Source organism: Camelus ferus, chromosome 34 (genome assembly GCF_009834535.1).
Source record: "Camelus ferus isolate YT-003-E chromosome 34, BCGSAC_Cfer_1.0, whole genome shotgun sequence".
Lineage (NCBI taxonomy): Eukaryota > Metazoa > Chordata > Mammalia > Artiodactyla > Camelidae > Camelus > Camelus ferus.
The window spans coordinates 12736640-12750057 of NC_045729.1; the positions used below are offsets into that span (position 1 = coordinate 12736640).

The window sequence follows — 13418 nt, forward strand, 5'->3', positions numbered from 1 at the left end:
GCACCGCCTGCCCCCGCCCGCTTCCCCTCCCCCGGCTCCCATCATCACCAACTGGAATCTGGGCTCCTGCCTCTCCACCCCCCACCTTTTTTGAGAAAGGCAGGTCCCCCACCCCCTTTGAAAAACCACTTCCTTCGGCTTCTTCACCTCTAGGAAATCTCGGGGCTTTGCTCTATCGAAAGTGCTCGTGTGGGTGATTTTTGAGCCCCACAACCCAGAAGTCCTGGCGTCCGAATGCATTTTCCTTTGCTTTGCAAAGAAGAGTCGTGAACTTCAAAACCCTCCGAGACGGATTATTAATCCTGCTCTGCAGGAAAGGAAAACCCTCAATCCCCGGCCAACGGCCACCCCTCTCCGGAGACCCTGCAATCGCCGAGGCGCTCCAAGCCGGTACGTAAATACTCGCTTTGGAATCTCTTGTCTCAATTTTGGGGTTTGGGGGTGTCAGGAAGATAAAGGGTCGAAGCAGTGGAGCCGTTGACCAGCCTGGTATTAGGTAAAGCTCTTAAAGCCGGCAGAACCCGGCACTTGCTCATTTGGACCTGGCTTTTAAAAAAAGATTTTTCAGGGTGAAGGGGTAGGGCTCTCTCTGGTCTTATTTTTGGGGGGTTAGTCCCCTTACCGAGCAGAGAGGCTGGGCATCGGTGCCCTGGGCAGGAGCCACGCGCCGCGACCATCCGTCCAATCGACACGTTGCAGGTGAAGCCCCGTGCGCTGCACATCAGCGCGGCAGCGGCGTGAGTGTGCGCGGGGGTGAGTGTGAGTGCGCGCGCGGGGGCGCGTGCGCGCCGGGGGCGTGTGTGTGTGCGCGCGCGTGTCAGTGTGCCCCTTCCAAGGAATGCCCAGTGTGCACCCGGTGCACAATCAGAACCCATTCAGCACGAGCCCGGGGTGGGAGGAGGGCGCTGCTGCTGGAGGCGATGGGGAGAGCGAGGCAGACATGTCAGCAGCACTGCAGATGGGGCTGGGGGCCGCACTTGCTGGCGAGTTAAGTGGGGATTGTGTTTCTGCGTGTGTGTGAGTGTGTGTTGCTCCATGGTGCCGCTTCTCCCTCCCTCCCTCCTTCCTTCCCACTTCCCTCCTTCGCTCCTTCCCTCCCTCTCTCCTCTTCCATTCAGGTTGGCTTTCCCACCTCGCATCCATGCCTGTCCCAGGAATGGTATAGCCAGACCTTTTCTGAATTATTTATAGATCGGTGCCAGCTGTTTTCAATTCCTCTCGTGTGCACTCTGTGGGAAATGCAGGGTTTCCTCCCCCTTTTCCTTAAAACGAATTGATATCTTTTTCGGAATGCATTTTTCTCACCCTCTTGGGGACACTCGAATCAAACCCTGACCGCCTCTTTTTCCCCTTAGGAAGGGGACGATTTGGGAATGACCATGCTCCACGGAGGGACAGAGCCGGCCCCCAGCTTCTCTACACAGAGCCTCCTCCACTAAAGCTCCAAAAATCAAAAACCGTAATTGCCAGAAGAATCATTAAAAAAAAAAATAGTCCAGCCACTAACCTCACATGCAAACGGAATAATCACTCTGGATTCTGCATTGTGAGCTGCTCTCCATAGCCTGCATTACCTTTGAATTCCATTTTTTTCTTTGAATTTGCATCTCTTCAAGACACAAGATTAAAACAAAATTCACGCTAAATTGGATTTTAAATGATCTTCCTTTTATTTATCCTTCATCTTTCTTATGTGGATATGCAAGCGAGAAGAGACGCCTGGACATTCCCAACATGCTTACTCCCTTAATCTGTCCGTCTAGAGGTTTGGCTGCTACAAACCAAGGTAGGGCAAATTCGGTTTCCTTTTCTTCTCACCTGGGGTAGGGATTCCTTATTAATCTCTCTCTCCAAGTCCTTCAAGTGGATTTTTGGAGAAGAAAAGGTATCAAGATATTCAAATAATGCTGTTTGGGGGAAAGGCTTGTTACAAAGAGGGGAAATCACCCATGTTATTTCTTTTCCTTCCTCATCAAACAGGTTTTGGGCTTTTGGAGGTAGCGTGGGTGGATGTGTGTAGGGACAGAAGGTGTTGGATGGCATGGGGGTTATATGCGTGCAGGTACAGCTGGGAGACCTGTGTGATTTTTCCAGTTAAATAGCAATTTATTCACCCCAGGCTAAAGCTCTGATTTTTATGGGGATCTCGAATTTTTTTTCTTTTTTTCTAGGCTGGCTTTTCCCCCTTGCCACTTCCATGCCTCTCTGGCTTCTGGGTCTACCTTCCTAGGCATCCTTTTTATGCCCTTTAGAAAATAAAATAATGAGTGAGATGACTGTGGTTGTTGCCCCGAAGTCCACTTGCTGTCTAAAGGGCTGACACTGGGCCCGGAGATCCCAGGAGGCCTACTGCAGAGGGACAGGTCTAGGTGGGGGATCCGGCTGGTCTAAGAACACCTGAACTGAAGGATGCTGCAGGTTAAGAGGACTTCAACCTTAAGCTTGAAAAGAAGGAATTCTGTCAATATTCTGCTTTTTATTTTTTTTGGTGTGCTATTATATTTAAGCTATAAATTTCTCCTTCTGTCTACACATCTATTTATACCCACACATCCTCCAAGCAAACTGTTACTTCCACACTCTTGCAAAATGGCTATCTTGCAGAGTTCTAAAATGCTGTGCGTGTGGAAGGGGTGCAGAATTCGACACGTGAGTCTTTGTGTTAAACAAAGGGGCTTGCCGTTCTCATGTGTTAGCCTCGTACCCTCCAAAGAGAATTAATACTTACATTTTTCTCCCTCTCATCAATTTCTACAACACGTGAAATGGGGCTCAGCAGTATTTTCATGCACTTGAAGAGAGAAATAGCTGGAGAAATGAAAAAGACTTAGCTAATGGCTCTTCAGCTAGCCACTCATGCAGTCCAGGACAAATCCTGGGAAATCAGATCGCCGGGGGCTGGAGGGCTGAGGTGGTGAGCTGGCTACTCCTCTCCTTGGGTCACTGACCATATGTCTCCAAACTCTGAAGGCACCCAAGTGCAGGAATCAGGTTGAGATCAAGATCTTCAAAAGAATGTAGTAGAATCATTAGCATCCGTGTTCTTCCTGAAAGTATTCTCCCTCCAAATCTTTTTTTCCAGTGTTTTAAAATAATACTGTGAAACAATCCAAAATCCTAAAGGGATATGGGGAAAGTAATGGAAGGTCCTTGTCACTCAACATCATGGTAGAAGATAGTCCTTCATCGTCCATAAAAGGTGGATATAATCCGAGTCTCTGTTCCCCTCCCCCAGTTTTGATTCTTTTGAGCGTTTGATGCTTGAACACTCCTCTGTAAGCATGGTGTCATCAGAGTGACAGGTTGGGATCCCACTTTGAGCCATGTTCTCACCATGTCTACAAATAGCTGAGGTTTTCCAGTGTGTGCTCACCTTAGAGACACCTGAGCTGGTTCCCCATCTGCTTCTACTCCTCCAAGTGGGAGGATGAACTCTTAATTTTACTTCAAAATAGAACAGAGGTATGGATGAAAAAAGCAGCTTCCTGTGTGATGGTTCCATAGGTAAGATGTGCCAGGCAAGGTGGGTCTCAAAGGGTACTGCCCCTCTTGTGTTCCTGGTGCCACGACGGTGCTCTCCACCAAGCAGGACCTTCGTCATGTTGGTTGGTGACGAGGTTGCCAGGAGGCCTTTCGACAGAGTCTTAGCCCCATTCGCCTTAAATGCTAAAAGGGTTAAGCCAGGTTCCAGGCCATCATTAGTTGGTCCTAAGGTCTGACAAAGGACAAGACCCTGAAAGGGGAGGAAGAGGAGGACTACGTGGTGGAAAGGAACAAAGGAAAGAATGGGATCTGTCTGGAAAGGGCTCGTTGGGATTCGAGGAGGAATTGCCGCAGGTGGCCTGCGCCTTTTCCAAATCCAGAGCCATTTGGGGGGCCCTGGGAGGAGGCAGGTGTCCCCATCCTGGTGAGCAGATGCTGTGAGGCGGTGACTCAGTGGTGCTCTGGGCTGCCTCGGGGCCATTGTTCTCTTCCCTCTTTCCTCACAGCACAAAGAGCTGACTGGGTTCTATTTAGTCTTCTCCCCTCCTGCCCCCCCTCTGCGGTGCGTGTTACCTGGGAAAGCAGAGTGGCGCTGGTGGGAGGAAGCGCACGTTTAATTCCAATCGAGGCGCCTCTGGGATGTGCAATTAAGAAAAAAAAAATTAATAGGAAATAAAGACTTCCCAGGAAAGCACGGTTCTGGATGTTAGGTTGGTGATTTCAAGGGAAGCAGAACAACATGATGTCTTCTCTGCCTGTGTTTCAGGTGTGGCAAAGCATGATGGATCTGTGAACACAGAACAGTCTGGCAGCTTAGAGATAGATGTTGAATGCAAGCAGAGGAGCAGGGTGTGCCGTGGAGGGTCTAGTTTCTTCTCTCCATTGGTTCCATCCCTGGGAAGCCTGTCTGTCTGAAGAGTCTTGTTTTGCCACTGCATGTGTGTAATTTATCAAGGGGTAGATAGAGCCAAAGGGAATAAGTAAGGAGGCAAAATGACAGCAAAGGAGGAGGAAGAGAAGAGATTCCTCTAGTCACTACTTTGCACACCCAGTTCCTTTCTTTTAGGCTGAGCGAGAAGAGAGACTTCCTCTGGTGAAGTGATGAACAGCAGGTACCTTGATTTTGTATTCCTGCTTCACTTCCAGAAGGAGGGCTTCAGAACTTAGACCGTCTCCCTTGACCTTCACATCCATGTACCCAGCCTTGTGTGAGGAGGGGCAACGGGCACCAGGGGGCTGGACCTGTGGACTAAAATTGGTTGGTGGGATGGGTGGTGCTTCACAGGGAGAAACAGGACTGAGCTGAGCCAGCCCTTGGCCCTGTCATCATCATCTCGTAAAACATGTTCCATCTCCTCCATGAATATGATGAACTCAGGATGCGGGGTTTGCCTTTTCCCATTTCCTAACTGTTTAAGAATCTGAAAATGGAGGTGACATGTCCACTGGTACTGACAGGTTAAAGCAAACATTTAGTTAATATTTATAGACTATGAAATACAGAAGGAGGCAGGGTAAGGACAGGTTATGTGTGAAGAAACCAGAGCCCAAAAATCAGCCTGCAGGAGCCAGGGTAGAGCTCACCATTCTAGAGGTTGGGAAACTATCGTTCCGAACGACAGCCTTCTCTCCTTAATGACGAAGACCAGGGCTGACAAAACAACGCATCTCGCGTAACTTGTAGGGGTCGGGAGTGGATAAGCTCCTTTTCCTCACTGCCATTCTGTACCTTCCTTAAGAATTCTAGAAATTTCTTCCTTTCAGTAAACTACATTTTCAGTCTCTGCTACTATGCATATAATCGGATCCTAGTGTGGTCTTTCTCTGTGAATAAATATGGATCAGAAGAGTTACTGGTCTAATGAATTGTTCACATTTATTAAAGTGCATCTCCTCTTTGCAACCACAAGAAGGAGTCTCCAGGGAGAGTAGATTAGTGGTTGAATTGGTATTATCTTTCAGAAGGATGCAGAAGATAGAACAGAATGTCGTCAGGGTGAAGGAGCAGGCGTAACTCAGAGGAGGTGGCCTTCTAGGATGCACCTGTGGCTGTTAACGGTGTGTCTATAGCCATCACACAAAATCCGTGGTGTGGATGAGCTCTTGGGGTTTTGTGAACCCAGAGAGGTGTGTTCAGGACCTTGTGGTTGGTTCCTCAATGCTCTCCAACCACCTTATTTTTGTCTTTTCACTTTCCAGTGCTTTCAGCTGAGATTGGGAGAGAGGGCACTGAGTGCATATGTCAATCCCTCAGTGAAATCCTCTGTGACTGCCCCAGGCAGAGGGATCGCTCTGCCTTCTGTGGATCACCCATGCTTGTTCATGATTATTTGTATACTTTATCCTAGTTTTGTTTATATGCCCTGTTTCCCTAAGAAGTTGGTGAAGCCCTTGAGGGCAGGGAGGGATGTTTATTCATCTTAGAATCATTTGTACTTAACACAGTGACTGGCACGTAATGGGTACTTGGGAGAGTATTAAATGAATGAATGGAGAGAAGAACTGAAATTCTCATTAGTGAGTGATGCTCTTTGTTGTTTGTTCTCATGGGTGCAGGAATGGTTTGGAGTTCTGATGTTAGATGAGATCAAGAACATCAGAGATCTATGACACTTGAGAAAGCATCTCCTCCGACCTTCTCATTTAATAGATGATGAAACTAAGATCCGGGGACATTAAGCGATTTGTTTAAGGTGGTGAAGCTGCTTAGGGCGAAGACTTTGTGCACCACACCACTGAATAGAGTGAGATGGGCAGGTAATCTGTAGATTTCAGATGTCAGTATCAGCCCATCTCAAACTTTATTGTAAATAGGAATCACCTGGGGATCTTGTTAAACTGTACATTCTGAATCAGTGGGTCTGGGGTGGTACCCAAGATTCTGCATTTCTAACAATTTCCCAGGTGATGCCAAAGTTGCTGGACCAAGTATCATGGAGTCTACATCATTCCTGAACGTAATTCTAAATCATGGTTAACACTGGCAGTTCCAGATACGTTTCTACTTCCGGGACTTTGTCCTTTGTTCTTAAAAATAGAAAAGAAAACTCAGAAAGGAGCCTTGGTATGTAAGTTCACCCGGGTCCTCCTTTCCATCACTCTTCCATCCACGAATGTCTTTTGCCTCTTCCCCTTCCATCCTCTCTGCCTCCTTATTCTGGTCCTTCTCATGACTGGTTCTTCTCCTGTTTTTCATGTTCTCCTGCTTCTGAGTTTATTTATTAGTGTCTCTTGTCTTTTGCACCATCTCTTCTTTTAACTTTATTTTTATGACTTTTGCTCGCCTCAGTTATTCAACAAACATTTGTTAAGAACCAATATTTGTCAAGCACTGTGTGAAGAAAAAGAATTAGCTCTGGTCTGTACCTTCCAGTGGCTTGAGATTTAATGGGGGAGACGTGTGAGGAGCCCACCTGTGCATGGGTAGCAGCTCTGAAGGAGAGCAGCCTGGGAGAATGATGTGGGCTTCACGGAGTGGTTGACATCCAAACTATGTCTTTAAAAATAATTAGGAGTTTTACAGAAGAAGGAGAGAGAAAAGGGTCATCTTAGGAGGGTGGAGAGCAAGATGGAGAGGCAAGCGGTGTGAGGGGGCAAGCCTCCTGCTCTCCCTGGCAGCCCTCGCCTGGGGGAGAAGGTCAGCCCAAGGCTGCGCTGGTTCATTGCTTAGGAATTTCAGATTCCAAACAGTGAGGCCAGAGGATAAAGTCAGGGTCTTCTTTAAAGAAGAGGGACAAGGCTCCAATTTCTGCTCTAATGATTCTGCAGTCAGTGAGTCCTAGACCTGTTCATTAGGCTTGCCCCTGGCAGGAGCAAATGATACAATTTTCATCTTAGACCACTGGATTGCAGCGAACTCTGTGGATGGCCGTTATGAAGAAAAGGACAGCTGTTAGCTGGGTGGGGGCCAAGGAGAGAACTGGATCTTGGCCCCGGCCAAGCTACTCGGAGTGAAGGCCCAGCCTGGCCCCACATGTTTCTAGAGCAGGGAGGTGGGGAGTCGCCGCGCCATTCAGACCCCAGCTTCTCTCCTTAATGGCGAAGGGGTGAGTGGGAAAAGAAGGGGCTCCGTCACTCCCTGGGCACTCACAGAATGTGCTGGTAGCCTTTTCTAGGTGGCCTCTTGTTTCAGAAGTGTTCTTCACAGGGGTGCCCAGGTGTAGAGATGGTGGGAAGACACCTTCAGCTCCCACTTCATTAAACTGTAGCATGGGTGCCTGAGGGAAGGGGGATTGCAAATGGATGTTCCTCTTGTTTTTATTCCCACCTTGTTCTTCTCCGCTTGTTTCTACTCTTTTCCCCCCGCTTTAACCATTTCTATATTATGGTTTGTATCATTTCAATGAGCAAACAGAACCTAAGCTTGGCCTAAAGACTTTTTAAAGATCCACTTCGTATCAAGAGAGTATCCTGAGTCTGAAGGTATGTGGATGAGCTGATGCCACCACTGGGTGGTGGGCCATTCATTGCAAGGTGACTTGAGGGGCAGGGCAGTGGAGGCATAGTGACAAGGGACAGGGAGAGGGGTCGGGGAGAGGGGAGAAGGAGGAGGCCAGGCCTTGGGGAGTGGCAGGCCTGGAAGGAAAGGGAAGCCCAGGCTTTGACCCAGCTGGGGGTCCAGCTTGATAAAGGCGGATGCCCGTCATCTGTCACAGAGAGCTTCCTACATCAAGGCAATTAATTATTTCGACTGGTTAACTTGCTCGACTCATAACAGCCAAACTAGCTCCACACAGGCCATCCTCTGTGGCTTTACTCACTGCCTCATTCGGACCATGAATTTCCTTCTTTCGAAAGAAATGTCAAGTCTGAATTTCTCATTAATCTTTATATAGACCCTCTCAGGGCTTCAACTGGTTAGAATTTCTTAGGAAATCAGATCTTGTTTCTTTTTGAGAGATGAGACTTAAAAGCAATGGCTGGATGAAAGCTTTGCATTGTCTGGGGAGGGGAGAAGAGAGGCTTGGAAGAGACCTGAAGCTCAGGGGACATCTTTAACCCTTTCCCCAGAGCTCACTGTACTCTGTGAGAATGCCCAGATGTTCTGGATCAGTCCCCCACCTTCGAGGGGCCGCAGTCAGGTCACCCAGCCACCACAGTAGCCAATGTCTTTGGATTAGAGATCCGTGTTTTTCATGTGCGTCCAAATACACACACACCAGCACTAGACTTGTGTACATATGGGCATGTTTGTGAGATGACTTACCTACCAAACAGTAGTCAAAAATAATCTGAAATGCACTTAATGTGTTTATGTGTTTAGTTACAGTGATGCATGTGGTGCGTGCGTGTGTGTGTGTGTGTAAGAGAGAGAGAGAGAGAGACAGACTTGGGATAATAAGAATATTAATGCTAACAGGCAACTTGAAGATTGTCTGTCTTCCACAACCACCATTTTAAAGCTGTGGAAAGAGTCCGAAGGTCCCATTAGCCTCATGGTCTAAAGTCACGTACATGCAGCAGAGCCATGTCCCGAATCTCTTTTCAGTGCCTTGCCCTACTCGTCCCTTTGGAGGGCCTGTCCCTTAAGCTAACCAGTGGCCAGCATGTGGTCACCCACACATGTTTGGAGCCCAGGGTGTCCCGTACTCCCTTGATGTGCATGTAATGGGTCTTTAAAATGCTCAGTGTTTCCAGGGTATCCAGTAGCTGCCTGCATGATGATGGAGGAGGTGGTGGTCTCCGGAGTCAGAAGCTTCTTTTTGTTTCTGCTCGTGTTACTTTATTTGGCGACTGTCATTTCTGAAATAGTGAGACAGGCTAAACAGGCTCAACCTCAGGTCAGTAAAGCCATCACCTGCAGAGCTTCAGCCAAAATAAACACAAAAAAACTAAACACCAAAACCAGGATGGCCATGCCCAGGCCTTACCCCAAACAGTTAAATTAAAATCTCTCAGGGAGGGAGCCTGGTTCCCCCTCTTTTTTTACATTAAGAACGCTTTATGTTAAAGTATGAATGGCCTTTCCAGTAAAACATGAAAAGATCTATACGGTTTCTACAGAATTTAAGTTTTTGCTACAATAAATGCTCTGTTTCTTTTAAGCCAGCTAGGCAGGTAAGGCTGTGGTCATTTAAAATGTTTCTCAGGGGATTCTAATGTGTGGCCACGTTGGAGAACCACGGGGCGAGGTGATGGACAAGGTACCTGCCAGCTCTGCGCATCATGCAAGCCTAGCATTTCAACGTGCAGAGTGAGATCCTCGTGCCGTTCAGCTGTTCCGTGACGGACAGAGGGTCCCTGAGTCAGAGGTCAGAAGAAGTGGTTGGAATATGAGAGGCTGAGGGAACAGTGCACGCAGAGGGTGGAGCTGGTGTTGAATGAAGAGCAGAGCTGTCTTTGCCCCGCTCCTGAACGCTGTCCACATTGACCAGGCCTGGCGTGGAGCGTTCAGAAAGTTAGGGGGCTACTTTCCCCGACACCCTTGAAACAGGTGTGGCTGTGAAGTAGGGCGAGCGGTCCTTGGTTCTGCAAAGATCCTCTGATCCACTTAGTCTCTATTGAGGGTGCCCCATTTCTTGTTTCGGAGAAGAAGCCTCATTTCACTCCTTTGAAACACTGTAAATGTAGGAAAACTATTAATAAATGGGGCTGGATAAGCAGACCCTGATTGACTGGTGAGGGGTGTGAATGGTGCAATTATCTTAGTGCCGGGTGGAATCCACTAGCCTGGTCTCCTCCCTCAGTGCCTGCAGTCGAATATTAAAGGCACGAAGAGGAGGAAGAGGGTGGGAGGCATTAAGCTTCGTTCTTTTCTGACTGTAGCTTTAATTACTGACTGTTAGGTTGGCTGGGTTAATAGTTTTCTCACCTCCTTCCTTTTTGGCTCCCTCCCCTCCCCATTTTTAAAATAAACGGAACTTAAATGTACAGAGATGAGGGAGAAAAATAAAAACAGATTTAGAGATCTGTGTTCCATTAAAGAGACAAACTATGAGAGAGTAAAAATGCTAGGTCTGTTTTGGACGTCTGCTCAGAGCAGTTGGAGATGCAGGAGAGAGGTGACGAGTGTGGTTTGGACACACGGTGATTTTTGGTGGGTGAGGCAGAGGTGTGGGCCTCTCAATACCTAGGAGAAACCTAAGGAGTGTGCTCACCGATCTGCATTTCCAGATATCTACTGGTTGGCCCTATGGAAGCAAAACATCCCAATCATTGAGATACTGCAGCCTCTTCGCTTGGATCTGTTACCATGCAGACCACACGGTCCGTGGGGCCAGAATTGATGTCTTCAGGGTCCGTGGCTCTCCTTTTGATCACCTTGCTAGAAACTCCAGGATTGTTTCTGTGCTTAAGGGAGAAGGGAACAAATTTCAGTCCTCCTCTGGTTCTGTTTACATCTATATCCTCATTTTTCCTTCACCTTACAGAGGAAGAAAGGCTGCAGAAGAAATCCTACCCTGGCCACACATAGGTGCTCAGATTTGGAAGGTGTTTCTTGGATAGGAGAATGTTGACCCCTTGGGTTTTTGGGGAAAAATATATGGGATGGATTTTCTTAGAGCCTGCATAGAGAAAAGAAAGCCCTTTTCTTGTTGGTTGATTAATTTGTCTTTTTTCCTTGAGAACAAGATTCCTGCTTTATGTCACTTTATGCTCCGCAGTGCTTTGCAGAATGCTCTCTGCACCTGGGCACTGCTCACAAATGCCAGTTGTTGATACAGATGACGATGGAGATAAATGTGCATTGAGGATAAAGTTGACATATTTACACCTTTCATGTTTCCATTTCCTTGCCATCCAAGCACCTCTTAATGCTTCAGGTGAATTTTACTAGAGTTGTATGGATCAGAGCATCCTTAGTGCTAGTTATGGGCCAACAATGAAAATATACCCATTTCTCAGTGCCTCACTTCTTCATTCACTGTGTTCAGTAAGGATCTTCCTTCCAAAAGCTCTCACTCATGACTTACGCTTTCCCCCTTCCCTTCAAATTCCATGTAAATACTGTCCATTCCTTAGGGTCCATCTCAAAGCTGTCTCACCCACAGTCTTGCCTGATCTTCCCAGCTAGAAGTAAGTTTGTCCCAAGTTGCTTGCTTACATACTGCTTTTGTTTTCCCTCTGTTTGTAGCACCTTTCTCATGTTAGCTTTTGGGGCAAATCCCTAGGAGGGCTTTTTCATCTCATGTCCCCCAGTTGCCTTCAGTGTGCTGGGCTTTCTGGAATAAATGGGATCATAGTTATTCACCTTCTCAGCCTCTCCTTTTTATTTTGTACCTCTTGACAGAGATGCTTTGATTTCAAGATGAAATTCAAAGTTGGCTCTGAAACTTATGAATGGTCCTTCCATCATCATAGCAGACAATCTAGTTTATTGATAAATCTGCCTTTATTGTAACTGAGACCGAGGTTAGGGAAGGAAGTGAGAAGGTCCTTGAATCAGGTAGCCAGAAGTTGTAGATCATTTTGGAGATAAATGGCGGAATGAAAATGCCTAAGAATTACTGCTGTCAGTTTAAATATGATAATTATCTAAAAGGAATTGCCTCATCTTTGCTTAAGACAATTTCAATTTTCTGTTGAAATTGGGCCTTGAATCGGCAATAGATATTTGTGGTCATATTATATATATGTATTATATTCTGGGTGACATTAACATACGTTATCTCATTTAGTCTTTACCACAAGGCTGACATTATTATTTTGTTTCTCAGATGAACAGAGTGAGGATTAGAGAGCTCAAGGTCACGTTGCTGTAAGCAGCAAGCCAGGACTCCAGCTTTGATCCTCCGATTCTAACCTCTGACTCTTTAAATTATATAGAGCCGCCCCCAATGGGAAAGGAGATGTGGGTCTATGTTGTGTGTAGAGGACCCCGTGAACAGCATGTCCTCTGCAACTTCAGCTAAAGTGACTTCTAGGTCCCTTTTCTTTGGGCCTTGCTCTTGGCAAAAGGCAAAGTTGTTTTCAAGTGGAAAAATGCATCCTACAAAATAGCCAATTTCTGGACCAGAATTTAATTTAGTGAGGACAAAAGGTGAGAAAGTCGTGGCACTGGCAATCAGCATCTCTTCTGTTTCACAGGATGGTGAAGGCCTGGGCACCATCTTCCTAGCCTGTTCCCACCATTCTGTAAATATACTCCACCTCCAGCTTGAAGACTCTACTTCCTGGAAGAGGAAGCAATCCTCTTCTCTACTCATTTAACCTTGGGCGTTCTGATGATTACCCATTTTCTCGTAGTGCTCTCTCCCTCAAACCTATTTGTAAACTTCCGCTTTGAGTGGAGCCTGCCTAGTGGTTAGAGTAAGAGACTGGCTGCCAGGAGCCTTGCTCTGTTGTTGAGTTTTTATTAGTAACGGGACTCATTATCATTGTTCTGTGAGATGTACTTGCTTCATTCCAAAAAGACAAGAGGGAGCTCATTTTGTTTCAAATGCCTGCATTAACCATTGACTCAGAGGGCAGTTTTTAAAAATAAAATAAATGTATAAGCCAAGGGTTCAATTTCGTACGTCTTTATTTTTCTGCTTAAGCAAAGAGGCTGTGCCTTGGTGCCACGGGGAGTCCTGGGGCCTCAGCTTTACCACATGCATATTTTAAAACGACTTTTCAGTAATTTGAAGCAAAATGGTGTTGAGGAAAAAGCACGTGGACTGGCCTAAGGGGCCAGGAACCCAGGTCCCGTCTCAGTGCTGTGCAGGTGCTGTGGGGCTCAGGCAAGTCACACAACCTCGCTGAACTTGCTTCCTCATCTATAAAATGAACTCTGTAGGGGAGATAAGTACTGTGCTGTGGATCATAAGAAGAAACGGAAAGGAGCCCGTTAAATCATAAGTTTAATACCCACACATACCACATCATTTTTAATAACTCCATCCTGCTCAAAATGACAGCTTTTCAATGGCCCTCATTGCGGGCCATCCACTCCCAGTGGGCAAGAGAAGAGGAGGTATCTGATGGGGAAGACAGACAGCCGAGGCCCCGGGATG

General features: G+C 46.9%; 1 protein-coding gene across 1 annotated transcript in view; it reads left to right on the forward strand.

Moving 5' to 3' along the window:
* Nucleotides 1-13418, forward strand: part of GRIN2B (glutamate ionotropic receptor NMDA type subunit 2B) — a 377702-nt gene continuing 364284 nt past the window's right edge. The window contains exons 1-2 of the mRNA XM_032473100.1: nucleotides 1-390; nucleotides 1356-1786. The gene's annotated coding sequence lies outside the window, so the exon portion shown is untranslated. The remainder of the gene's footprint in view (nucleotides 391-1355; nucleotides 1787-13418) is intronic.